The sequence below is a fragment of the Pelodiscus sinensis genome, chromosome 1 (assembly GCF_049634645.1).
Source record: "Pelodiscus sinensis isolate JC-2024 chromosome 1, ASM4963464v1, whole genome shotgun sequence".
NCBI lineage: Eukaryota > Metazoa > Chordata > Testudines > Trionychidae > Pelodiscus > Pelodiscus sinensis.
This window is the reverse complement of record NC_134711.1, coordinates 314,680,591-314,707,714: the sequence shown is the minus strand read 5'-3', so window position 1 is coordinate 314,707,714 and position 27,124 is coordinate 314,680,591.

Genomic DNA, 27,124 nt, shown 5'->3' with positions numbered 1-27,124 from the left:
TGCCACCTCCTTTTCCCATCTCCCCAGAGGTTACTACCCCCCCCCCCCATTTTTTAAAATAAAGAGATCTTCTGTTTTTGAATACAGGTGTCCTTTATATTTTACATCAGGAAGGGGGGGCTAGGGAGGGGTAAGTGGAAGGAGGTGAGGGATGAATGGGGCACGAGCCTCCGATGGGGAGGACTGGGGTGGCTCTGCATGCTCCTCGGGGTGGAAGCTCTCCTGCAGGGCCTCCTGGATCCTGACAGCCCCCCAATTGACCCCCCCGGATGTCAGCCTGCGGCAAGTGCAGCCGGGCTGATGGCTGAGTGCTGTGATGTGCCGAGTGCAGGCACTCAGGGCACTCCAAGATAGGACTGCTTTGCTGGCCCTTCATTGAGGTAGACAAGCAAGTGGGGAACCCTGATAACTGTCTGTCCGGGGTGTGGATCAGGTCCCGTTAAACACAGCCCTCGGCTAGCCTGAGGCAGCAGCCCCATACTCTAAGTCCTAACCTGATGCCCTGCCGGCAATGGTTCTGGCCAGCCTTAACTTCGGTTCAGGGTCCACTCAATGTGGACATGCTATTTTGAATTAGCAAAATGCTAATTTGAATTAGTTTTTAGATCTAGATGCACTAATTCGAATTAGCTTAGTTCAAATTAACTGATTCAAATTAAGTTAGTTCGAATTAGTGCTGTAGTGTAGACATACCCTCAATTAGTAGGGGTTCATTTTAAAGTCCAGATTTGCCTGCATTTAGCTAGCCTTCCGGGCATTTAATACCTCATTTTTACATCAAAAGCTAATTGTGGGACACATTTAGCCCACTTAATTAGCCTCATTAGCACCAGTCCTACAATTGATAGGTATCTTTTCCCCTCTTCTTTTTCTGTTATAAATTTCTGTGTTCTTGTTATTCGTTTCCCACTCATCTGATGAAGTGGGTTTAGCCCACAAATGCTCATGATACAATATATATTTTTGGTAGTCTCGAAGGTGCCACAGACTTCTCATTGTTTTTACAGTTACAGACTAACACAGCTACCGCTCTCAGATTTTCCTGGTTCATTCACAAGGGCACCATCAGGGGCATTGTTACATGCATATGAGCTGTCAGCAATAACAACAGCTCATATTTGAGCCAAGGTACCAGACTCTCCTGTCCTCCTTTTTCACCCTCACTAAATGGGGATAGAATAAATGCCCCAATGATGCCTGTCATGTAATTATGATAAACAATTACAGAAGATGGTTTCTTCTAACTTTGAACAAGAGGCTTTATTAGATGAAAGAAAACCAAATGATTTCTCTAGCATCTATGATGTGTTTCTGCCTAACACCTTCTCTGGCTGTGTCTTGCCTTATTTTAAAGAAATAGTACACATTTTCACAGTCCCTTGCATCCCAAAGTACAATAGGATCTTGAAAAAACTGATCTTGCTCTAAATAGGACTTGATGCTGCCTGTTTCCTTTATATAAAGGGAGGAGTTAAATTTTCTCTTTCCCCTCACATCTCCTTCAGAGAAGGGACTTTGATAAACTCTTCCTGGAAATCATCCCATCCCTCTAATCTTACTAGATGAGAAATTAAAGCACAGATGACTTTTTCAAATGCACTCAGCATTGGAATAAGTTTGCTTCTTTTGCTTTCATTGGGCACATAATTAGGCCTCTTCTGAACCACTTTTTAAAACTCCCTCTCTTAGGGCACGTCTACACAGCAGGGCTAAAACCAAAATAAGCTACGCAACTTGAGTTACGTCAATTGTGTGGCTTAAGTCAAAATAGCTTATTTTGGCTTTTGTTGCTGTCTGCACACTCTTCCTCTTTGTAAAATGAGAGTTACAGGAATCAGAGTAAGAAGTCCTCCAGCACAATGTTATTTTGACATTATGTCAAAATAACTGCTTGAAGTGTAGACGCAGACTATATTAGTTCAGAATAAGGTGAGTTATTCCAAAATAACACTGCTGTGTAGATGTACTTCTAGAGATTGGCCTAAATTGTCATGGAAACTCAGTGTCCAAATGGTAATAAACACACTCCCATTCTCATGTTTGAACTACTATATGACACAGTCACTTTCCAGAGCTTCTGCTAGGGCTATGGGGTCCAAGACATGCCAGGAATATATCTATGTTGTTTTGGGGATCGCCCAGAACAATCAGAGGTTGCATCACTCCCTGCCCAAAACCATCTCAGGGCTGTGTATTAAACGAGAGTGTGTTCTCTTTTCCTTTGAATGCAGTGAACTTGGTAACTTCTCTGAGGGTGAGCGAGAGAGACTGAATGCTTCAGGAGAGGTGGTTGGTGGGGAGAGTTCATACTGGAGAGGCTGTTGGTGTCACCTTATAAGGAGTAACCAGGATGGTAAAAGGCAGGTGAGGCCAATGTGCAGTGAGCAAGCTGCTCATGTCAGGGCTCTGACCCTATAACAAGTATGACAAACAAGGACAGGAGTGCAGGGACAAGAGTAGGCACCTATGTAAGACATAGCTCTGAATATAGGGACTGTCCCTATAAAATCAGGGTGTCTGGTTCCCCTACTTCTGAGCCAAAGCTCCATAGGACACAAGCACCCATGGTTACAGGGCAAGCAGCAACCTCAGTCTGTAGGGTATGGTGTTACAAGATCTGCTTATGGGCTAGGAAACCCCATAGGATATGTAACAGTGCCCAGACAGAATTAGTACATTTCCAAGAATGTAGCACATAAGTGTTTTGTATCTATTTAAACAGATCTATATATCAGTACAACATCTCAGAACTAGACATTACATACATTTATATCTCATGAGAAACCAGATGTGCCTGGAAGAGCCTGAGTGTATATTCAGTTTAGCTAGTCTTTAAACTAATAGTTTCTTGCTTACATTTATAATCTTTCGTCTCCACCTCCTGCCTCTGATTGATAATAGACACTGTATTCATCGCCTCAATAAATATTCCACACTGGCTAAACACTAATGAATTGAGAGTTGAAGAATATGAGCTTAAATTACAAAAGCCATCACAGGAGCTCAGACTTTTAAACTTGACGGAAAATGTTTATGATTGGTCAGGATGGAAAAAAAATCTTCAAATTTCACTCCTACTGCAATAAGTTAATTAAACTAAGAATTGACATTCCAAGCTATTCTTCCAACATACAGGGCCTGATCATTGCAGTCCGCTGCACACACACAACTCACATTGAAGTTACTGACACATAACTGATAGGATAACCAATCTTTATGTAAAGGACTAACATTTCAGAGCCCCTCTGTGGGGCCCAACTGGTGCACTGCTCTTAGCCCTCTGTGGGCCATTCTAAGAACTCACCCCCATACCCTAAGTACATTAAGCTAATATTAGTGCATTAATTTTTTTCTTCACCCTTCAAGTCCAAACCTGATCCTCATTATTCAGGAATCCTATGGCCTTCCTTCTGCCTGTAATGAAAATCCAGACGCACTATGGGCCTCACTCATCTTCTCCATACTGTCTTTTTGCCCTAGACACAGGCAATCACCTTCTTCGCTTTCCGCTTTTGCCTCTTAAGAAGCTTCCCTTAGCTCCAGGCCTGGACTGATTTATCCACATGTACCCTCTCCTTGGGAGAAGGGCAGAATGGATCTGTGACATCTCCCAGGTGCACCAAGGGCTGTGAGGTATCTCACCAATCCTTAGCATGATGAAGCCTTTTCTGTGCCTATCTTGGGTTCATTCTGCAGCATGGCATAGCTGTGGCCCTCTGTCTCTAAAAAAAGTCATGATATTAATTTTGCCTCTTCAGGGGAAGATATAGGGTGTGTGTGTGTGTGTGTGTGTGTGTGTGTGTGTGTGTGTGTGTGTGTGTGTGTGTGTGTGTGTGTGTGTGTGTGTGTGTTTCAATGCCTAAGTACATCAGAAAAAAAAAACAAATCGCCTGGTAGCACTTTATAGACTAACAAAACATGTAGGCTGTGTCTACACTGGCATGAATTTCCGGAACTGCTTAAAACAGAATACTATTCCGTTTTCAGTTTTTCCGGAAAAGGAGCATCTACATTGGCAGGCTGCTTTTCCGGAAAAGCCCTTTTTCCGGAAAAGCATCTGTGGCCAATGTAGACGCGCTTTTCCGGAAAAGAGCCCCGATCGCCATTTTCGCGATTGGGGCTTTTTTCCGGAAAAGACTACTGGGCTGTTTACACTGGCCCTTTTCCGGAACAGTGTTCCGGAATAAGGACTTATGCCCGAGTGGGAGCAGAATAGTTTTTGCGGAATAGCGGCTGATTTTGTACAGTATAGCATCGTTGCTTTTCCGGAAATTCAAGGGCCAGTGTAGACAGCTCGCAGCTTATTCCAGAAAAGCGGCTGATTTTCCGGAATAAGTGGCCCAGTGTAGACACAACCATAGATGATATCATGAGCTTTCGTGCGTAACTCCGGTCATCTGAAGAAGTAGGCTGTGCCCATGAAAGCTCATGATACCATCTACAGGCAGTCCTCGGGTTACGTACAAGATAGGGACTGTAGGTTTGTTCTTAAGTTGAATCTGTATGTAAGTCGGAACTGGCATCCAGATTCAGCCACTGCTGAAACTGATCAGTTTCAACAGCGGCTGAATCTGGATGCCAGTTCTGACTTACATACAGATTCAACTTAAGAACCCCAGGCATCCCCAAGTCAGCTGCTGCTGAAACTGATCAGCGGCTGATTCCAGGAAGCCCGGGGCAGGGGCTTCCTGTAGTCAGCCACTGGTCAGTTTCAGCAGCAGCTGACTTGGGGATGCCTGGGGCAGAGCAGCTGGGGTGCTGCTGGGTTGGTCCAGTAGCGCCGCAGCTCCTCGGCGCTACTGGACCAACCCAGCAGCATCCAAGCTGCTCTGCCCCAGGCGTCCTGATTCAGCCGCTGCTGAAACTGACCAGCAGTGGCTGAATCAGGACGCCTGGGGCAGAGCAGCTGGGGTGCTGCCCGGTTGGTCCAGTAGCACCCAGAGCAGCGCTACGGGACCAACTGGCAGCGCCCCAGCTGCTGTACCACAGGTGTCCGGAGCAAAGCCGCGGAGCACGGGGGCAGCGGGACAGCCCAGACGCGCCGTGGCTGTCCTGCTGCCCTCAGGCTCTGCGGCTTTGCTCTGCTTTGCTCCCCGTTCCCCTTGTCTGCAGACCAGGGGGACGGGGAGCAAAGCGGCGGAACACGCGGGCAGCGGACAGCCCAGACGCGTCTGGGCTGTCTGCTGGCCGCGCGCTCCACAGCTTGACTCTGCTTGGCTCTGCTTTGCCCCCCCCCCCCGTCCTCCTGGTCTGCAGACCAGGGGGACGGGGAGCAAAGCAGAGCAAAGCCACGGGGCCAGTGTAGACACTCTTTTCTGGCTGCGCGGCTTGGCTCTGCTTTGCCCCCTGTCCCCCTGGTCTGCAGACCATGGGGACGGGGGGGGGGGGGGGCGGGGGCAAAGCAGAGCCAAGCCGTGGAGCAAAGCGGCGGAACACGCGGGCAGCGGACAGCCCAGACGCGCTCCGCGGCTTGACTCTGCTTTGCTCTGCTTTGCCCCCCCGTCTCCCTGGTCTGCAGACCAGGGAGATGGGGACGGGGGGGCAAAGCAGAGCCAAGCCGCGCAGCCGGAAAAGAGTGTCTACACTGGCCCCGTGGCTTTGCTCTGCTTTGCTCCCCGTCCGCCTGGTCTGCAGACCAGGAGGACGGGGGGGGGCAAAGCAGAGCCAAGCAGAGTCAAGCCGTGGAGCGCGCGGCCAGCTGACAGCCCAGACGTGTCTGGGCTGTCAGCTGGCCACGTGCTGCGCGGCTTGGCTCTGCTTTGCCCCCCCGTCCCTCTGGTCTGCAGACCAGGGGGACGAGGGGGCAAAGCAGAGCCAAGCCGCGGAGCACGTGGGCAGCGCACAGCCCTGTCCGCTGCCCGCATGTTCTGCCGCTTTGCTTCCTCTCCCTGGTCTGCTGGAGACCAGGGAGAGGAAGGGCCCCATTTGTAACTGCGGATCCAATGTAAGTCGGATCCGCGTAATTCGGGGACTGCCTGTACATGTTTTGTTAGTCTATAAAGTGCTACTAGGCCATTTGTTGGTTTTTTTCTGTAACAGACTAACTCAGCTAACCTCTGAAGCTTAAGTACATCAGATTAGTCCAAAAGGCAAAAGAAAGGAGCACACACTAGCCAGATGAAACATAAGAGTTTATCTAGATAAGGAATAGGGAAAAGTTAGGGCAGGATTAGTCAGATATGTCTGAGATAACATGGGTGGGCAATTGCCCAGTTCATTTTAAGCTATTTCTTGCAATGTGTTAACCCCTCATTTGTCCCTTCTTTTCTTTAGCTGCCTCATTCTTGTTACCTTTCCAGACCTGAAGAAAAGCTCTGTGAAACTCAAAAAGCTTCACTCTCCCATCAACAGAAACCGATGCAATAAAAATATGACCTCACCCATCTCTCAGCTTTTGTGACCATCATATCTACAACACCTCAAACAATGTCAGATTTTTTGTGTACCCTTATATTCTGAAACAGCCACTAACATAGTAATGAGAATCTTGGCTGTATTTTAAAAAAAATCTAGCCTTCACAGCTGCAGAGAAAATCTTGAAAACAGGCTACAAACTATTTTTGAAGGCTACAAACTATTTTTAAACAAATAAAAATGGAGCATCATGGATAGTCACATGAAAGTCACCCTGTATCACAAGGCTCACAATAAAATTGTGAGAAGCTGGGTAGCCACTTGGGCTTGCTCAGGCATTTTAGGAGCCTGTAAGCAGGGAGGATCCTAGAGTCTGGGCTCCAGCCTGAGCCTAATGTTTATAAAGCAATATTTAGCTTTGCCAAAGCCAAGATCCCATGAGCCCCAGTCAGCCAACCAGAGGCAGCTGAGACCATGCCTAGGTCTTTTATTTCAGTGTAGACATACCCTACAGGGACAGCTAAGGCAGTTGTAGAACAATAAAGGAGACAAAGCTGTCAGAGGGAGACCTTGCTCCAACAGCATATTATATAGAGATGGCTCCTGGTCACAAAACTAGTGTCCACATTTAGAACTCTCCCCGTTTTGGAGAGTTCTGCTTCAGCTGGTTATGAAGATGGCAAACATAGATGAAATATCAGTTCTAGGTGTGGATTCCAAATCCAAATCCCCAAGGCTTGGAGGGAATGGGAACATCTGGTACATCTCTTGTATTGATTTTCAACATGGTTCAATTTTCAGTAATAACATCAGATGGCAAAATATTGCTGTTTCATCCTTAGTCCAATTTCCCTTTTGTCTCCAAGTCTGCTTTTCATTTTCTTCTTGGCATGTCTATTAATTTCTTTGAGTCCTTCTCAGTGTAAGGATTGCTGAGCATTTCTGCAATCACTTGTTTAAAAGGAGTGATTTTTTTCTGGTTATAAAACAAACAAAATTATTTTCCCCCTTGAGCAGAAGAGGGAGGGTTATAATAACAGGACTTGGAACATTAAGCAATAAGACAAGAACGTGAAAGCTGAGTAGAAAGGGAAGCTGTGAGTGGATTAACAGACACTTGAGACAGAAACAAAGCAGAGCACTGAAAAGAAATTTACACACATTAATAATACAGAGGGTAGCAAGGTTAGGACACCAGTCTGAGGTGAAACGCTGAGTTTCAGACAAATTGATCCTAAAAATAATAAGAGTAAGACACCAAAAATAATTCACTGCCTTTTGTCAGACTTTCCATTATGCTTTCCTAAAAAAATATTGTTTCACATCAGGGTCATAAAATTCCGAAATGATGGATGTTTTCGTGTTACAATTACAGTCAGAGGCTAAGGCAGGGGCACCCTATGTGGAAAACAAACTTGCATTTTTCTCTCATTTGTCTCCAATCCCCAGAGCCTAAGGTTGGGTTTTGAACCAGTTAATACAGAAATTAAAATGAAGGGATCTGTGAGAATAGAGAAAATATGGGTTCCTTAACGGTGGTCTCACTCAAGTCCTGACTGTCTGGAAGAAAGTTTTCATTTGGTACAAAAGGAGGCCTGGTGTCTACACAGTTTTTTTTTTATTGATTTAACTATTTCAAGGTGTGGACAAAGTTATATTGGTATAGATATGGCTCTTCCTGGTATGGCTATCCCCTGTACATTTAGCAAAATAAACTTTACCACTACAAGGCATCTTTCTACCTGAATAACTGCATCCATTCTAATGGTTGTACCTTTTTCCATTATACCAGCTTCAATCTGTACAAATAATGTATTTGGACAAGCCCTAATTCATTTTTAGTCATTTTTATGTCTAATTCTTTATGACTTTTTAGTTTATAAAAGTTTTGGGGCAAATATTGTCTAAGAGAAAGTAATCAGTATGCTTCTCTAGCATATCACTGAAGATCCAGTTCTGCAATCACTTATGTACACGAGACGTTTTCTGAGTGGCTCCATTGATCGTTTATTTTAAATCAACAGGTCTAGAGATCTTGCATCCAAGAATTTTAAAAGTCCTAAGAGCTCACTGCACCTTTAACATTGATTTTTAGTAAGTGTTGACACATCTGAGAAGTTTCAAGAGACTGGAAGAAAGCTAACATTCAGTCACTTTTTAAAATGGGTGGATAGCATGACCTGACTGATTACAAACCTATCAGCCCAACACTGATCCCAGACAAGATTATGGAGCAGCTGATATGGACTTTATTAATAAAGAGCTAAAGGAGAGTAATGTAAATCAACATAGGTTTATGGAAAATAGTGTGATGCAATACCCTTATATTTTTAATAGAAATATGTTTTGAATATGAACATCAAATATGCTTTATACAAACTGGAGCATGTGATCTATCATAGAAGAGCTTGTAATCCCCCAAATGTGTATATTCTATTTGAGTGTATGTAAAGTTAGAAATATGAAGTGGAAACCTGCTTAATCTGTGATCCAACCCACCACAAATAGATCCTGTCAAGCTAACTAATCTTTTTTGATGTGATCACGAGTTTGATTGATAAAGATAATAGTGTTGATATTGACTATTTAGGCTTCTGTAAGGCATTTAACATTACATTTGATTTACAAACCAGACTGATACAAAATTAACACATAATAAACTGATTAAAAACCCGATTAACTGATATGTCTCAAAATGTAACTGCACCTGGGGAATTGTCATCAAGCAGGTGTGTTTCTAGTGATATCCCACAGGGACTGGTTCTTGGCTTTCACTGGTTAACATTTTCACCAGTGACCAGGAGGAAAACATTGGTAAATAACAAAGAGCGCAGGTCACTGATTCAGTGTGATTGGCATCACTTGGTAAAATAGGCATAACCAAAGAATATGTGTTTTAATATGGATCAATGGGAATGTACACATGTAGAAACAAAGAATGTAGGTTATACTGACCAGATGGGAGACTCAATAGATGCCAACTTCTCCTCTCATCAGAGGTGTATGTGTATACTCAGCCTTCCCCGTGCCCAGGCCCTGCCCATACTCCACTCCTTCCCCTAAGTCCTTGCCTCCACAACAGCTCCTGCCCCAAATGCTTCAGTCCCTGATTCTCCACTTCTTTCCTAGAGCTCAATGAGCACCTCAGAAAAGCTGTTCATGTGGACAGGAGGCTCTGGGAGAGTGTGGAGGAGGGAGCTGGTTAGTGGGACCACTGGCGTGCGAGAGGCACTGGGGGAGAGGGTTTGAGAGGGAGCTTGGCTGCTAGCGGTTGCTAAGGCCCTGCTAATTTTGCCCTGTGGGTGCTTCAATCCTGGAGCATCCCTGGAGTTGGCGCCTATGAGTGACTCTATACTGGGAAGCAGTGGTTTTGTAAAAGGCTAGGGTGTTGTGGTGGATAATCAGCTGGGATGCTGTTGCCAAAAAAGCTAATGTAATCCTTGGATGAATAAATGGATGAATCTTGAGTAGTAGAGATATTATTTTAACTCTCATTTAGCACTAGTGTGATTGCTGTTGGAATAGTGTATTGGGTTCCGGTGTTCACAGTTTGAAAAGGATGTTAATAATCTGGAGATGATTCAGAGAAGAGGCATGAGAATGATTAAAAGATTAGAAAACATTTCTTATAGTGACAGAGCCAAATAGCTCAATCTGTGTAGGTGAATGAAGAGAAGGTTAAGGGGCGATTTAATTACAGGCTATAAGTACTTACTTGGGGAACAAATATTAATAACAGGCTCTTCAGCCTAGCAGAGAAAGATGATACATGAGACAGTGGCTGGATATGTAAGCTAGACAAATTCAGAATGGAAATGAGGTTTAAATTTTTAATGGTGAGAGTAATTCACCACTGGGACAACTGGGTCATGGTGGGATCTTCACCACTGACAATTTTTAATTCAAGATTGCATGTTTTTCTAAGGCTAGGTCTACACTATAGCCTTTTTCAGAAAAAGCTACACAAATTGCATTCCGCAATTTGCGTAGCTTTTTCCAATTGCTTTTCTCCCATTTGGCCCCATCTAGATGGGGCCAAATGGCAGAAGAGCCTCCTCTTTCAGAGGAGCTCTTATTCCTTGTAGAATTAGGTATACAGGGCTCCCCAAAAGAGCAAAAAAAAGTGGAAGAACAGACGCGTTCCCTGGACGCAGCAGAGTTTTTCCAGGATACCTCTGGTATCCTGGAAACCACCCACAGTCTAGACCTACCCTAAAAGACCTGCTCTAGGAGTTATTTGTTGAGAAGTTTCGTGGTGTGCATTAAGTAAGAGATCAGACTAAATGATCACAGTGGTCCCTTCTGGCCTTAGAAGATACAAGTTCATGATCAGCATGGTCCTAATCCTAGGCAGATCCTTGCAGGAGCAAGGTGCACCTGCAGGACTGGGACCTAAACTGCATATCCTCAGCTCATGTAAACTGTCATAGTGGCATCACCATAATGCCAATATACAACACCATACTCATTTTTTTCAAATACATGCCTCAAATAAGCACAATACAGTCAGAAACCAGACTTCAGTGAATGCCCATGCAATTATCACAGGCACAATAAGTAATTCTAATTTTATAGATGAATTAGGGATGTTAAATTTAGCTAATTGTCTAATCGAACAGTCAATGCAATTTGAATCAACTATTCGATTAGTTGATGAGGGTGCCTCCACCTTTGAAGTGTAGCAAAGTGTAGCCCTTAGGGCTGTTGCTACACTTCAAAGGTGAAAGCTTTCCTCTGCTGGCCCCTTGCTCCCTGCAGCATTTCAAAGTGGCAGTGCTGCATGGAGCTCAGGGTCAGCTGGGGCGTCAGGCTCCATGCGGCGTTTCAAAGCGGCAGCACTGCATGGAGTCCAGGGTCATCAGGGGACTCCGCAGCTGGTCCCGGCATTCAAAGTGGCAGTGACACGTGGAGCCCAGAGTTTGTCCCTGGGTTCCATGTGGCACTGCTACTTTGAAGCACCCTCACCTCTTTCCCTCCCTTGCTGCCTTTTTCTAATAGAGGCAGCAAGGGGGAGGGGAAGCAACTAATTGACTAGTCATTCACATCCCTAAGATGAACATCTCCAGAGTCTGGAGAAAGAAGGGAGAGTTCAGAATGCAGACCAGAACCTCAATATTTGTCCATCTCTAAGAGGAAATTAACCAAAATCATAGCTCTGAATATGTCTACCATGAAATTTGGAGGATTCCAAATTGGATCATTCAGAATGTTGGGGCTAGATATACCACTGATTCAGTCCTGTGATTTTCCATTGTATGCTTTTGTCTTGTCTAGAAAAAAGGGCAAGATTTAGGACCCAATTATCTGATGTGTATTGCCAATCCCAAATTTTCAAAAGTCCACCAAAATCAGAAGATTAAAAATCAGAAGATTTTATATACACACACACACACACACACACACACACACACATATTTTGAGTTCTAATTATTTGCCTTCTGATTTTTGTGCCCCCAAAAGTGGCATGATTGGCTATGGAGAAAAAGAGGATACAATTTAGGGAACATTTTATAGCCCTAAGCCTGCAAGCCCAAGTCAGCTGACCCAGACTAGCTGCCGGTATTCAGTTGCTGTGCAGACATACCCTTAGAACAGGGATGGGCACTAATTTTTGATGAGGGAGACACTCCAGGAATTTGGAAAGTGGTCGAGGGCCTCACTCTTCCATGATATTAAAGGAAGAAGAGTAGGGTCTAAGATGGAGATTAGGTGCAGAAGAGAGCTTGGGGTAAGGGAAGGAGTTTGGGTGAAGGAGACAGTTGTAACCTAAGGCACAGGACTGGGGTGCAGGGGGTTGGATTGTAACCTAGGAGAGGATATTGGGGTACAGGAGTGGGTACAGATGTTTGGGTTGTGATCTAGGGCAGGAGGGGACAGTGATCTGGAACAGGGGATTGGGGTGCTGGACCTCGGTGGGGATATGGGTGCAGAAGGGGGGCAGAGGATTTGGGAATGTGGTGTTGGTGGGTCAGGAGTGGGGTGCAGAGGGTTGGGGAAGGAAGGGGCTTGGGTGCCAGAGACAGGGTCTGGCCAGGAGACTTGTGAGCCAGCAGTGTGGTCCTAAATCATCCTCCCTGCCTGCCCTGCTCCTGCATGGGCTTCAGCCCTGTGCTCTGTGAATAACTACGAGCCCCTTGTGCTTCCTGTTATTGAAACAGGTAGCTCCCATTGGCCAGTTTATGGCCAGAAGCCAGCCAATGGGATTGTGCTGGGAGTGGAAGCAGCTCCCAAAGCTTTACCCCCTGCCTCTTTGGGCTCAGTTTTTAAAGTTAAATTGCCCTGCAGCCATGTCTCTGAGTGGCATGTGGGTGGGACAAGGCAAGTGTGGAGCCTGCCTGGGGCTCCCCGCAGCATACGTGGGCTGGATCTGGTGGCTTGGTGGGCAGATTCGGCCCATGAGCTGTATTGTGCCCAGGCCTGCCTGAAAGATTCCCCTCAGTACCGGAGAATCCTTGGATGGTATAGAAGCACGGAAGAGGCTCCTCTTTCACTCCCGAGCACAGAGGTGGTGGATACATTGCCCTTACGTTCTGGCAATTCCCATTACGGATGAGGATATAGCCTATTCTCTTTACTCAACCATTTGTTGTAGCACTGGCTCAAAAACGAAAGCCAGACCCCAGGGAAACCAATAAACATATCCATTCCAAGTAACAGGACTATGAGTAGGGAAGGTGAAACTTTGTAATATGAATGTCATTGACAAGAGTCCTTTTAAAGTCAGATTTTCCTGGATAAAACTCCTTGACGGTTTGTGCTATATGTACTCTGACACACTATCTATTTTATGAAAGGACTGACTGGTCAAAGCCACACACAATAAATATGTCTTGCTTTATACATTCACATTTAACAAGGTCATTTTGAAATAATCCATCAGACAAATCATACAGATACTTACAGAGAGGGAAGGAAAGGAAGCAAATCATGCAGTGTTCCTTGACCAACCAAATGTGATAGTTGCCATAATGATAAAGGTGGAATAGTTATCTATGATGATGAGAAGTCTAGGCAGAAAGACCCTCAAGGAAACAGAAGCGAAGCTGATACACATTGGAAACCAGTGGTGTAAAATATTGCTCATCCCTTAAAGAAAACCTCTAGCGTAATATAAAAGGTATTGTAACTGCAGCATCTAATTGCAAAGAAGTGTAAATCACTATGCAATGTGTAGAGCATATCTAAAATGTAATAAAATTAATAATTAACAATTAAGTCGGAAATTCTGGTGCAACCAACCTGAGAAGTTCATCACATTACTAGAAAAAAATTGATCAACTGAAAGGAATTCAAAGAAGAGAAACAAAAATTGTCAGAGCACTAATGGAGGAAAGATATAAGTAAATAGCTCTATATAGCCTGAGTATATAAGGGGTACGTCAATGCTACATACTTATTTTGAAATAAGTTATTCCAGAAGAAATACTCCAAAATAGCTTATTTTGAAATAACACATTTACACTACAGTGAAGACTCAAAATTAGTCCAAGGCAGGCTTCCCAATTGTGGATGTTCTACCTTGATTTAGAGCCCCAGGAGGCACTGAAGAGTAATTAGTTTGAATGGCCCTGGGGAGGAAATATTTCGAAATAGCAGGAGTGGAGCATCTACACTGGCATTATTCTTCGTGAAATGAGGTTTACAGAAGTTGGAATAAGCCGTCTGTTATTTCAAATTTATTTTGAAATAACAGAATTTCTGTGTAGATGCTCGTGTCATTTCAGAATAATTGCTGTTATTCTGAAATAATGCTGCTGTGTAGATGCACCCAAAGTGACTAAGGTCTTGAATCAGCAGTACATTTAAAATAACGTTTAACTGTATTTTGATTAATAGGAATAGGTTTCAGCATGTTCTCAGCTGCTTTGGTATGAGGAGATATAACAGTGCACAAAATTTTTCATGGTTGAAATGTGGAGACATTGCTCAGGAGGCTGCACAGAGATATAATTGGGAAATATTGGATGAAAACAGAAATGGAAGAATTTAAACTTTGTATAAAAATACATTCCTGGGAATGAGAAGCATTATGCCATGGAAGGGTCACCAAAAGGAAATGATTGGAGCCCCATCACTTGAGACCTTTTAACCTGTCCTAAATTAAACACTAAGGCTGTGTCTACACTGGCAAGATTTTGTGCAAAGCGCCTGCTTTTGCGCAAAAACTTGCTGCCTGTCTACATTAGTCACGAATTCTTGCGCAAGAATACTGATGTTCCAATGTAAGAAATCAGTGCTTCTTGCACAAGAACTATGACGCTCCTGCTCAGGAAAAAGCCCTCTTGTGCAAGTGTTCTTGTGCAAGAGGCCAGTGTAAACAGGCTACATGAATTTCTTGTGCCAGAAAGCCTGATGGCTAAAACGGCCATCGGAGCTTTCTTGCGCAAGAGAGCATCTACACTGGCACGAATGCTTTTGCGCAAAAACATATCTCTTGCGCAAAAGCACATGCCAGTGTAGACACTCTCTTCTCGAAGAGTTTTTGCACAAGAACCCTTCGGCAAAAGAGTTCTTGTGCAAGAAGCTGACAGTGTAGACATAGCATAAGGTTTTGGCCAAGTTTACACTGGCACTTTACAGCACTAAAACTTTCTGGCTCAGGGGCATGAAAAAACACCCCTTCCCTGAGCGCAGTAGAGCTATGTCTACACTGCAGGCTTCTTGCACAAGAAGCTTTTTGCGGATGAGATCTTCCGCAAAAACTTCTTGTGCAAGATAGCATCCACACTGCATGGAAACTATCTCTAAAGAAAGTGCTGATTGCTATCCAGGAATGGCCACCAGGGCACCTGTGCTTTTTTCTCTTTCCTGTTTTTGCAGAAAAAAAATCCTCTTGCCCATCCACACATACCTTTTTGTGCAAGAGTGCTTTCACAACAAGGGATTATTCCTCATAGAAAGGGGATACCCCTATTCCACAAAAAGCCCTCTGTTCTGTCGATTCACTGTAAATTTACTTGTGCAACACGTGTTGAGGTATGGATGCTCAGTGGGTTGTTGGGCAAAACCGGCCGTTTTTGCGCAAAAACCCTGTAATGTAGATGTAGTCTAGGTTACTGTGCTGTAAACCACCAGTGTGAACCAGGCTACAGGGCTGGGAGCCATGCTCACGACAGTATTTGCTGCTCCCCTTGCAGAGCTGGTTTACATAGAGCGTTGGGAGAACAGCATTTACGTGGCCTGACTTTTAGTGAAATGGCTGTTTTGACGTGGCTGTGTCGCTAAAAGATGTGTAGTGTAGGCAAAGCCTAAGAAATATCCCAAGGAAAGACTCAGACATTGGCTAGGAAATGTACTAGGAAATGTACTAGTTAATCTAATATTAAGTCTTTCCTCTTTCCCCGATTTTATTCTATAAACTTCTTCCGTCATCTGATGCTATTGCTATGCTATAGATTGGACCACTTCCAGGGGAGTATATCTTTAATCTACAGGCACTCATAAACCTCACTGCAGCTGGTGGATGTGATTGCTTCCTTTCATGCAGTTTAAATAAAAGAGCAGTTAAATGCCTATTTGTTTGTTAATAGCTGAAATAATAAAAGTGGCCAAATCAATGACTAGCATGACAGGCCTGGAGTAGAAGCTGAGCTTCCAGCCTGAGGTTTTCCCTGCAGCTGAATGCTGCAGGTGTTGTGACATGGCGGTGCTTCTGTCTGTGACTCAGAAGCAGACAGACACAGAAGAGCCCGCAGAAAGGCAAGCAGAATGTCAGGAAACAACAAGAAAAGCATTAGTAATATGGTCCTGAGGAAAAAGCCAAATGAGAAAGCTTTTGCAGCAGAGTGCTGTCTGGAAGGAGGCTTGGAACTGTGAAGAAAGGAACTGACTTCTGTTTATTTGAACTACAGGGTTGAGGGAGAGAAGGCTTTGTGCACACGTGTTGTAAACAAACAGGTTCACACTGAAGAAACAATTTATCCTCCTAACAGAAAAAAAAAAACCTTCACCCATAAAATATTGCTAACTGCTCAGGCTAAAGAGAGATAAGCTATACACTCCAAGCAGCAAGAAGCATTGACACTCATTTGAACATATGATAAAACAAGGAGCTTTCAGGACTGTAAAGACAGTTATGTATGTACACCCAGACATTGGGTTTGGTTCAGACTCATATGCTCTGTAAATATACACCCACACTCCTCCTTCCCATAAAAATCTCTGCTTTCCATTTTCAATTAGGAGCATTAAGATCTACGGGAACTATCACAACTAGCTTCCATGCAGCTTTCAGGGACAGACCCTTCATTGTTATGGAGACCATGAAAATGCATTTTTACTATATATGGGGCAGATTCTCAGCTCTTCTTCAGTTCCTTGTACCAAAGACAATACTTGTGTTGCAAAAATGGAGAATCCCACGAGGTATAAAGCTAATGTAGTGGAATTCAGCCATATGGCTGGAATGCCCCTGTGCTCCAGGGATCCTCAGTGTCAGAATGGCCATTTGGCTATCATAGTCAGCAATGAACAATTCAGAGAAGCTCTAAGATATCTCTAAAAGGTGCCAAGGGTTGAAACTGAAGTAGCTACCTGGTTATTTATTTGATCACTTAACTAAGTTATTTGTTCACTTAATTAACTAAGTTATCATAAGCTTCAGGGGGTAGCCGAGTTAGTCTGTACTAATGAGCCCACGAAAGCCCATGCATGATACCATCTACAGGCAGTCCCCGAGTTACGCGGATCCGACTTATGTCGGATCCACACTTACGAATGGAGCTTTCTCGCCCCGGAGCTCTCAGGCAGCGGGACCGCCCAGAGCGCAGCGGTCCCGCCACCTTGACCTCCGGGGCGAGAAAAGCTGCTCCAGGTGCCCTGGTCTGCTGGGGACCGTCTCCAGCAGACCAGGGACACCTGGAACAAAGCCGGGGAGGTGTCCCTGGTCTGCTGGGGACCGTCTCCAGCAGACCAGGGACACCGGGAGCAAAGCCGCAGCGGCGGCGGGGTCCCACGCCTCTGAGGCTTTGCCAGAGCAAAGCCTCAGAGGCACAGCACCCCGCCGCCACTGCGGCTTTGCTCCCCGTGTCCCTGGTCGGCTAGGGGTGGGGCGCAGCTAGTGTGCCCCCCCCCAGCAGACCAGGCTTTTGTTGTGGACCCTGGGGTAGAGCAACTGGGGTGCTGCTGGGTTGGTCCTGCAGGGACCTACCTGGCAGCCCAGCTGTTCTGTCCCAGGCTCGAGATTCAGCTGCTGTTGAAACTGATCAGTGGCTGATTCCAGGAAGCTGGGGGCAGAGCAATTCTGCCTCCAGCTTCCTGTAGTCAGTCCCTGGTCAGTTTCAGCAGCAGCGGATGAATCTGGAGCCAGTTCCGACTTACATACAAATTCAACTTAAGACAAACCTATAGTCCCTATCTTGTACGTAACCCGGGGACTGCCTGTACATGTTTTGTTAGTCTTTAAAGTGCTACCAGACTATTTGTTGTTTTTAAAGTTTATTTAAGTTATCATAGATAGATTATTATAAAGCAAGAGATTTTCTGGAAACTTTTCTCACCATTGTTTAAAGTACACAGGGAACAGATGTTTAGCAATGTGAGATTTTTTAGAAGAGGATTGTAGCGGGTTGCATGAGCCAAAGTAAAAAGGACTGATGTAGTGTGAAATTAGAGCTGTAAGTGATTAACAAAATGGAAAGGTTCTGCCTATAACTCTTAAATGACCTTGCAGGATTATATATTTGACTCTGATAGGCAAATGCGTAGGAAAGCATATCAGATAAAATTTGTAGGGTTAGTATGGAAAATCTGTTTTTCACAGAACATATAAAGTATTCGAGCATTACTAATGTTCCTGTTTACCATTCACTCATCTAGGCCCCTTCCCCCCCCATGTCTTCATTTTTCTGCAAGAAAATCCTTTAAAGGCAAATGCTTCTCTGTTTACTGTGAAAGGTTTCATAGTCAAAATGTGTCCTCTTTTCCAACAGAAAACATTGATTGTGGAGTTTGAGGGCTTTTGAATCTGCCTTCAATGTTTGTTCAGAGTTCAAATGTGGGAGACAGCATAAGATTTAGATTTTTTTTGAAAAAAAGAGTAAAATATGCTGTCCCCAATTTTCCTCTCACATACCATTGTAAGGCCCTGATTTAACAAGATACTTTCAGTGTGTAGCATATAATTAGTCTAACTGTCTTCAACTCTCCTACTTTAAAAGAGGTGCATGAAAGCAAGATGATGCCCAATATACTTAAGATGCTGTTTAAAGTTTGTGTGTGTGTATGTTATAAGGCAATATTTTGAAATATAAGCTGGAGGTGAGGAGATACCAACTAATTATTTGTGAAATTAACATACACCGGAATCTATGTACTGAGCCATGGTATGATTCCACTGAAGTCATTGGTAAATTTTTCATAGACTTCAAAGGGCACAGGATGTGGCCTGTACTGAGTTTAGATTGTGAAACTCCAATTATTTTCAAGTGTGTTGAAGAATCCCTATTGTTACAGTGCCTTTGCAATGTACAAATTTCAATCCCTTTTACAATCATTTTAATTTTATAGAGAAATTGTTTTGTAAAAAATGTGATGTCAGTAAATTACTACTCATGATCTCATTTTTAGCATCTGGAGCTCTTGATATCTGAGGTATGCTGAGGTATGCAGGTGGATATGTAGATATATAGATCCAAGATGCCAAGGTTTTTATTAGGGTCTACACCATGTCAGATAACTGATTTGGGGGGAGGGACATTTTACTGCATCTTAGCCATTATGTGTTCTTACTGTGCAAAAACTCATATTTTCACTAGATTTAAACAAATACTGCCATGAGGTCTCCACAAACATTCATTCTGAGTGCTAAATGAATTCACTTCATTTTCATGGCCTTTCATGTCCATGGACATTTATGCAACTGAGAGAGCTTTTGTAGTGCTAATGATTATGGAAAGTTAATGTTAAGCTCACTCAGTTTTTCACAGACAGGGCTGAGGACAGACACCACCAGGCCTGGGGGGGGGGGGGAGGACTGTTCCAGGCTCCCAAGAGGGGTAGGGCCTTGGGTGGAAGGGGCAAAGATGGAGCTAGCTTCTCAGCCATTCAGTGCTACCAGGTGTGTGCTACCCGGATCTCCATTGGCAATTTAAAGGGTGCAGGGCTCTGGCTACTGCTTCCACTGAGTCCAGGGCCCCTTTAAATTGCTAGATCTTGGTGCAGCTGACTGTCTTCTTTGCCCATTCACCCTTCTGCAGACCTATTCACAGGAAATAAATTTCAACGCAGCTTTCTTTGAATATTCCCACCATAAAAGACTTAGAGTTACTATCATTCAATCAAGAACAGAGAAAGTATCATGTGGCTTAGGTAACCAATAACAAATTGACACAAAATATTGTGAATTAATTTTAAATAAGGAAAAATAAATTGTAGTCTGTTTGGCTGACATTATTACAGACTTACTCAGCTTCAGCACTCAATTTGCATTCAACACAAAGTGTTGATCATCATACAAATTCCTTCCATGTTAGAAGGAATCATCATAGTGTGTACAGTGAATGAAAATAAAAAATAAGAAAACATGACAAAATCTTTACAGATCAAATGACAAAATATTGAGTCTAAAGGAGCTCGAGGCCCTATCACATGTCACAGAATACAAGTTGTTCATTCACTTTGTCATTTTATGTACAGAATGTAATCAGCTATGAATATACTTCAATCTCCTGACACTAAAATGTGGGGAAAAATCTTGAAACTGGGAGCATAGGGCAGGGGTAGGTAAAAGCGAAGAAAATGTACTGAGATTAATTTTCTTAACCTTGACTGTCTTGTTAGGTCCATGCCTCACAGTTTCAGGGGTAAAATTATTCCATTAATAAAAAGTAAGATGAAAAAAGCAGGTTTGGATGGGAAATTAGTAAATTTGGGTCTGTAATAGGAATCAATGAAGAGCAAAATATGGACACATTCTACAATACACAGAGTACCAGTTCTGAATTCAACAGCTGCTATGCTTGATTCTGGGTTTGAACTTTCTTAACTGGCCATATGTAGGATTTTGGATTGAGTCCATCTCTAAAACAAAAACAGAGAGGAAGATCAAAATCAAGATGGCAGCTCCATCTTTAATTCACTGTCTGTGCCGTATATTATATACAGGATTATCATGAACACAATATGCATTCTGATGGGCCAGAAAGGACAGCAAATGGTTGCATCAAGAAAAGAATCATCTGGATAACAATTTTTAGAGCAGCATAGTACGCCCTGCACCCATATTGAAAGGCATCAACATCCAAACAGGAAAGAAAAGTCACATGGTTACAATGTCCAAATACAGAGTACTAAGATTCTGACAGCTTCATATTTATACAATCCATAACTGATCTTCCAGTGGCACAAATGAAAACATGAGAGTAGGCATATCTGACAACCAGTTCTAACCACGTAACAGCCTGTCCCGCAGCTGCTGTTCATATCTGCCCAATCCATGTTTGGAGAACAAGCATATAAGGACTGTATTCATCTCTGGCCTAACTCTGTTGATGCTCTTAGTATTAGGCTGGGATAAATTTGGTTCACAGTATGTTGGCTTTTTATATAATTTTGCAAATCATTCAGGTTTCACTAGCCGGCAGGTAGCACATTCTCATGATTATTTCTACATGAATATTTCTGAAATGTTTTCCAGCAATCTCTAAGCAGAATAGTACATGATAGGCTGGATTCGGAGCTCCCATTGGTTTTATACCAGTGTAATTCCATCGACGTCAAGTAGAGAATTGAGAGCAGAAAATCAGGACTCCAATATTTTCATGCTGAAAACTACTGAAATAACCCATGTAATAAACCTGAGCTGTGGTTTCTGGGGATCCTAGGCTGTATGAATCTACTGAGGGCAAAATATTCTATAGATTGTAAAAAGAGAGTGGGGGAGGGAAAATAGAGGAAACAAGAGATTTTGACACAGCCTTTTGAGGAAAGGAAAGCACAAATGTCTATTCATTATTTGTGATGTTTTCAGTTCCTCAACTCAAGTCTAAAGAAGCTACTGAAAAATATACTTCAGTATTTACTACCTGAGATGTTATAGATGTTAAATTTTATTATTAAACTATTGATATATTTAAGCATGAAGAAGTTACAGGGCGAAATCCCAATCCATTGACATCAATGGAAGCATAACTGTTGACTTCAGTGGAGCCAGTGTTTCCCATAATGTTTTTTATTTAACAATCAATGGAAAACTGTCTATATTTTCCCTCTCTGTGCATAGAGGTGGGGAAAAATTGAGTCACTAGAGCTTACTGAGTAAGAAAAAAAAAGGAATTATTTATTTTATGAGAAAAATATTGGAAATTCCCAGTTAATGTTGTTCAGCTATATGTGGAACTATTTGAATAATTGGAAAAAAGTATTTATAAGTTTATCTCCTCTGAGCACTAGCTCTGATGTTAGGAATCGTCAGATGGTGCTATTGCAAGCAGCCCTACAAATTAAGCGAATGTGTAGGCAGTTAGACCTTGGAGAAATTAATTATTGGTTGTGGTGCAGTTTTTTATAGAAGGTGAGTGTTTCACTATATAGTTTGTTTCTCACCTGAGTCTCTCTACTGACATCATTCTTCAGTGCATAACTATGGTCTATAGGATTAACCCATGTGAGAAGGAAAACAAAAACATTACATGGTGTCAAAACTTCACATCAGATAGTTGTGAAGACACTTCTAGAGATGTGAAGAAAATACCACGTGACTTTGTGACAGAGTGGGATATGTTTGTAGCAAATTATGAACTCCTTTTTGTATTGTGTGCTGAACAAAGGTCTAAACTTGTTGGAGGGCAGCTTACTGTAGTGATTTATCAACAATTTCTGGCCTGGGAAAAATTCTTAACACCTCATTGAAGACATCAAGACTCATTATGGGGGCATTGACATTTATTATCTCTAAACTGCTGGTCCACATTCAAGGAAATATGGCTTTTCTACCCACAGACCCATGAGTAGGGCATGTACGTCTGTGTCTACACTTAAAATGCTAGAGCAGCACAGCACATTCTACACGGGGAGGGGATCTCGCATCACTTTCGTAAATCTACTTTCCAGAAAGACAATAGCTAGTGCTTCCAACAATCTAGTGCTGACCACACAGTGAAAAAGGGCTCCTGATGATTCCTTACCTGACCTGGCTATATTTGGCTCTGGGAAGAGGCCACCAAGTGCCTCTGGGTGTAGGGATGATCCACACGCTATCCCCACCCTGAGTGCCAGCTCTGCATCTCCCGTGGGCCAGGAGCCATGACCAATGAGAGCTGCAGGGGTAGCAAATGCAGGCATGAGGGCAGCTCCCTTCATCTAGGGACTACAGAGACCTAGGCACAAGTCACCACATCCTGATCCCTGGCAGACGTGCTAGACAGACGGAGTGGGGGCAAGTCCCTGACACTGCTCCCCAGCAGTAGTATTGGGTGAATGGGCAGAGTGGAGCAAGGGCCAGAGTTGCTGTAGGGGTCAGCCCTCGAGGCTAAGTAGGTGGACCATGGCACACCCAGGTTCATCCATGGCTATGCTCCTACCTCACCCCATCTCCCACATCCCCAACCCTTGCCCTAGCTGGGTGAAAGTGTGTGAAGGTGGGGAGGGAGTGACAGAAGGATTTGGATGAAAAAAGCAGATGGCAGGGCTTCAAAGAAGGGGTGGGGTCTTCCGTTATGTGCCATTAGAAGGTTGGCAACACTAATCCACTCAGTGTAAGGCAAGTTTAAGATGCTACCCAAATCAGAATGGTAGCACTTTTATAGCTACTTTGCACGAGTGTAAATGACTGCAGAGGTGCAAGGCAGTGCAGAAACAAGCCAAATGGATGTACACTAATGGCTTCCTTAGCTGGGACTCTGTGGTCTGGCAACATCCATGGTCTGCCAGGATCATGGATATTCCTGGACCAGGATCCAGGTATAAGGAGGTCAGGCTGTAGGCCAAGAGTGGGGGAGGAGGGATGTAACTCAGCCAGGAGCTGTGTGTTGAGGGAAGGAGTGCAGCAGGGAATTCTGGCTCCCCTGCTGCCGGGTGGTAGCCACGGAGCCCTGGTTGGAGTCCTAGCCAGAGGTAGCAGGTGCCATGTTGGGAGAGACCTCCTCTCGTTCAGCAAATCCCTTTGTTCGGGACCAGCCAAGTCCTGAGGGTGCCAGATCAGGGAGGTAAAACCTGTAGTGTAAAAGGGATTGGAATGAGGCCTGGTGTCTACTGCGTTTATGGACTCTGTATTTTCACAAATGTACCAGCACCACTGAGGCTGTAAGTCTCAGATGCCATCAATGACTTAGGATACACAACAACTTTTTTTCCCCACCAGAGTACAATCTTGACATTTCAAATTTTATTCTGATGTGCAAGTGTTTAGGTGAATGTTTACAATGTGTAATTCATAAAGCAATAAGCTACCAGGCTAACTGGTAAAGTGCAAAGGGCAGCAGTGGAGTCAGGAATAAAAAAAAATAACCCAAACTATTTAGAAGACATTTGCCAGCAGTTACACATACACTTTTCAGAGCTAGCATGGTTTTCCTTATCCTTATAACAACTGTATATTAGATATTACCTTGAGGTAATGCTGGAACAGGTAACCATTTAATGATGATCACTTTAGAAGGCAGCCTTCAGTGGATATAAGAAAGTGTTGGATAACATTTAAGAGACTGGGCCTATTCTGGGAACAATAAATACGTAGGTAAAAGGGGGTGGTGAAAACTATATGAGGATATAATAGTATGAATAAGAGACTGAAAGAACTGTTACATTATGGAGTCCAACCATTGCCAGTTAAGGAGGCCATGCTGGAGTAACATTATTAATAAAGACAAAACTGAAAGAAAATTGGAGTGTGTAACACAGCCCTACTCACTGCCACACAGCCCTACTCACTGCCCTACTCACTACTCACCTCCTGCTGGAGATTCTGGGAATTAGCTTTTCAGCTCTGAAGCATCTCCTTTCAGCTGGTGTCACACTTGCTGTTAGCAGCTCTGCCACTCTGTGTTAGGACCCATGTTCCTCCTAGACTGTGGCACCCTTCCTGCTTGGTACTGCCCTGCCGCAGTGCCCCCACACCCTGGAGTCCTTCTCAGGGAATCCCCCACCCCACTATACCCACCTTACTTCAGTGACCCACTGCCAATCATCATCTAGCCCCTTATCTCAGGGGCAAATTGCAGTCTGAAATGGCCACTCCTCATTGGCAAGGGGTGTGGACCTGCTGCCTTTACCTACCATGGCTGCCTCCCTGCTCTCAGGCCTTGCTTCAGGCCATGCAGCTTGGGAGCTTGCCTGGGCAGAGCTTCTCCAGCTCTGCCTGCCATTCCCCGGCCTTGCTCTAGGTCAAGAAGCCTCCCAAGCAGCTAGGTCCCTCCTGCTCCACAGCTGGAGCAAGAGTGAGTCAGTGTCCACCCCTCCAGGAGCCCTATTTATACAGCCCCAGCTGGGCCCTAATTAGGGTTGCCAGATGGTTTGTTGTCAAATTACGTTGACAAAAAAAAGGGGGGGGACACCAAAAAAAAGGACCCTGAGAGTTAAGGAAAAAAACCCTCTAGCATGACCCCTTTAAGAAATGCTTTTAAGACTTTTTAGCCCTAACAGGCTGCCGGCGGCTGTCTGCCATCTTTTCTTTCTGTCCTGGACCAGACAGCTCCCCTGCAGAAACAGGTAAGCACCTGGGATTTTCACCTTCTGGCCAGGAAAAAAATCAGAAAATACTGGACATTTTTTTTACCGTACAGTAGGTGAAACAACCAGACTGTCCGGGTCAATACTGGACACCTGGCAACCCTAGCCCTAATTGGCTGTCCCTGCCTCAGCTGCTGGCTCGATAGCTCCACCACTCCAGCCCTCTCCCAAGGCTGGGTTTTAACACTTAAAGGGCCAGTGTGGGTCAGACACCCTGTCACAGATGCCAAGAAAGCTCCCTGATTTTCTGTGTATCTTGTCATACTTTCCATGACTTTGGGCATTTTTACCTCAACTTACTCTTTAATTTATCCTGACAAACCTGCAGCCCCACTTAGAATTCTAGTGCGGGAGACATGTGAAGATATAAGTAGGAGTGACAGGGACATGCCAAACCTCAAAGAAATGACAGGACACTGTGTGTCACCTCCAGAGAGTCCCCTCTAAAGCGTTTCCTAAAGGCTATACTGTCTCCACTTCCTTCACCCATGATGATTATTAAGCTAGAGTGTCTGGAACATCCAGATGAGAGATGGGGAAATCACACGTGACTGGAGCAAAAACGAGAGCATGCCAGTCTGTTGTTTGCTGTAAATAGATGGCCAGCCTTGACCACTGAAAGTATGTGATGCTATGGTGTCCTGCCTGCGGGGATATTGCACAAAATAATGTGACACGACACATGAACACATGGTATCCATAGTGACCAGTCTTTTTTTTTTAATGTATTGAAAGGTTTTCCAGCAAGTAATACTTGCTGGGAATTATTAGTACCATGCAAATATACAAGCAACTAGCATTGTATTCAGCCCAAAGGTACAGTGGTTGAGGTGCTAGCTATGCAGCCACCCTCAGGGGGGAGTTCACTTTTCAGAATATGCAGGAGCCTTCATGGTTGTTATTCTTTCATAGTTGTCACATATTTCAGGCTGGGCTCCATGCCAGAGTATGCCTCAGAGCCAAAATACCTGAAGGCAGGTAATCTGCATTGACTGATAAATTGCATTGCCTTCAATAAACCAAGTCTGTGCTTTTTATATAGTTTCTGGCCAGGAAAACCTGCAGAAAACCCTCAGAATAGCTCCTAAATAATTTACCTTGGCACAAAAGGCCCAGGTAGTTGCCACAGACACATTTTTGCATCCAATTGGAGCTAAATGAAGGAACTGTGGATGGATGAAGAGTAACAGATCCAGTAATCACAGAATCACAGGACTGAAAGGGAACTTGAGAAATCATCTAGTCCAGTCCCATGCCCTCAAGGCAGGACTAAGTATTATCTAGATAATCTCTGACAGGTGTTTGTCTAACCTGCTCTTAAAAATCTCCAATGATGGAGTTTGCACAGGCTCCCTGAGCAATTTATTCTAGTGTTTAACCACCCTGAGACCCTTTTTTCTAATGTCCAATCTAAAACACCCTTTCTGTAATTTAAGTCCATTGCTTCTTGTTATATCTGCAGAGGTTAAAGAGAACAATTTTGTTATCATCCTCCTTGTCACCACCTTTAATATAGTTGAAAACTCTTAGCATGTCTCCTTTCAGTTTTGTCTTCTCCTGACTAAACAAACCCATTTTAAGAAAAATCTTCCATCATAAGTCATGTTTTCTAGACCTTTAGTCGTTTTTACTGCTCTTCTTGGGATCCTTTCTAATTTCTCCACATCTTTCCTGAAATGCACAATACTCCAGTTGAGGCCTAATAAGCATGAAGTAGAGCAGAAGAATTACATTTAGTAATTATTGTTTATAATAAACCTACTAACACAACTCAGGACGATGTTTGCTTTTTTTTCTTTTTACAACAGTGTTACACTATTGACTCATATTTAACATGAGATCCATTATGACCCCTACAATCCTTTCTGCAGTACTCCTTTCTAGGAAATAATTTCCGATTTTTTTATTTGTGTGACTGATTGTTCCTTCCTAAGTGAAATACTTTGCATTTGTCCTTACTGAATTTTATCCTATTCAGACCATTTCTCCAGTTTGTCCAAATCAATTTGAATTTTAGTCCTCTTCTCTTAAACACTTGCAACCATAGTTCTCTCTAAGCTGTGCACTTGCAGAAATATCTACCCCGCCCACCTCCTCAGCAGAG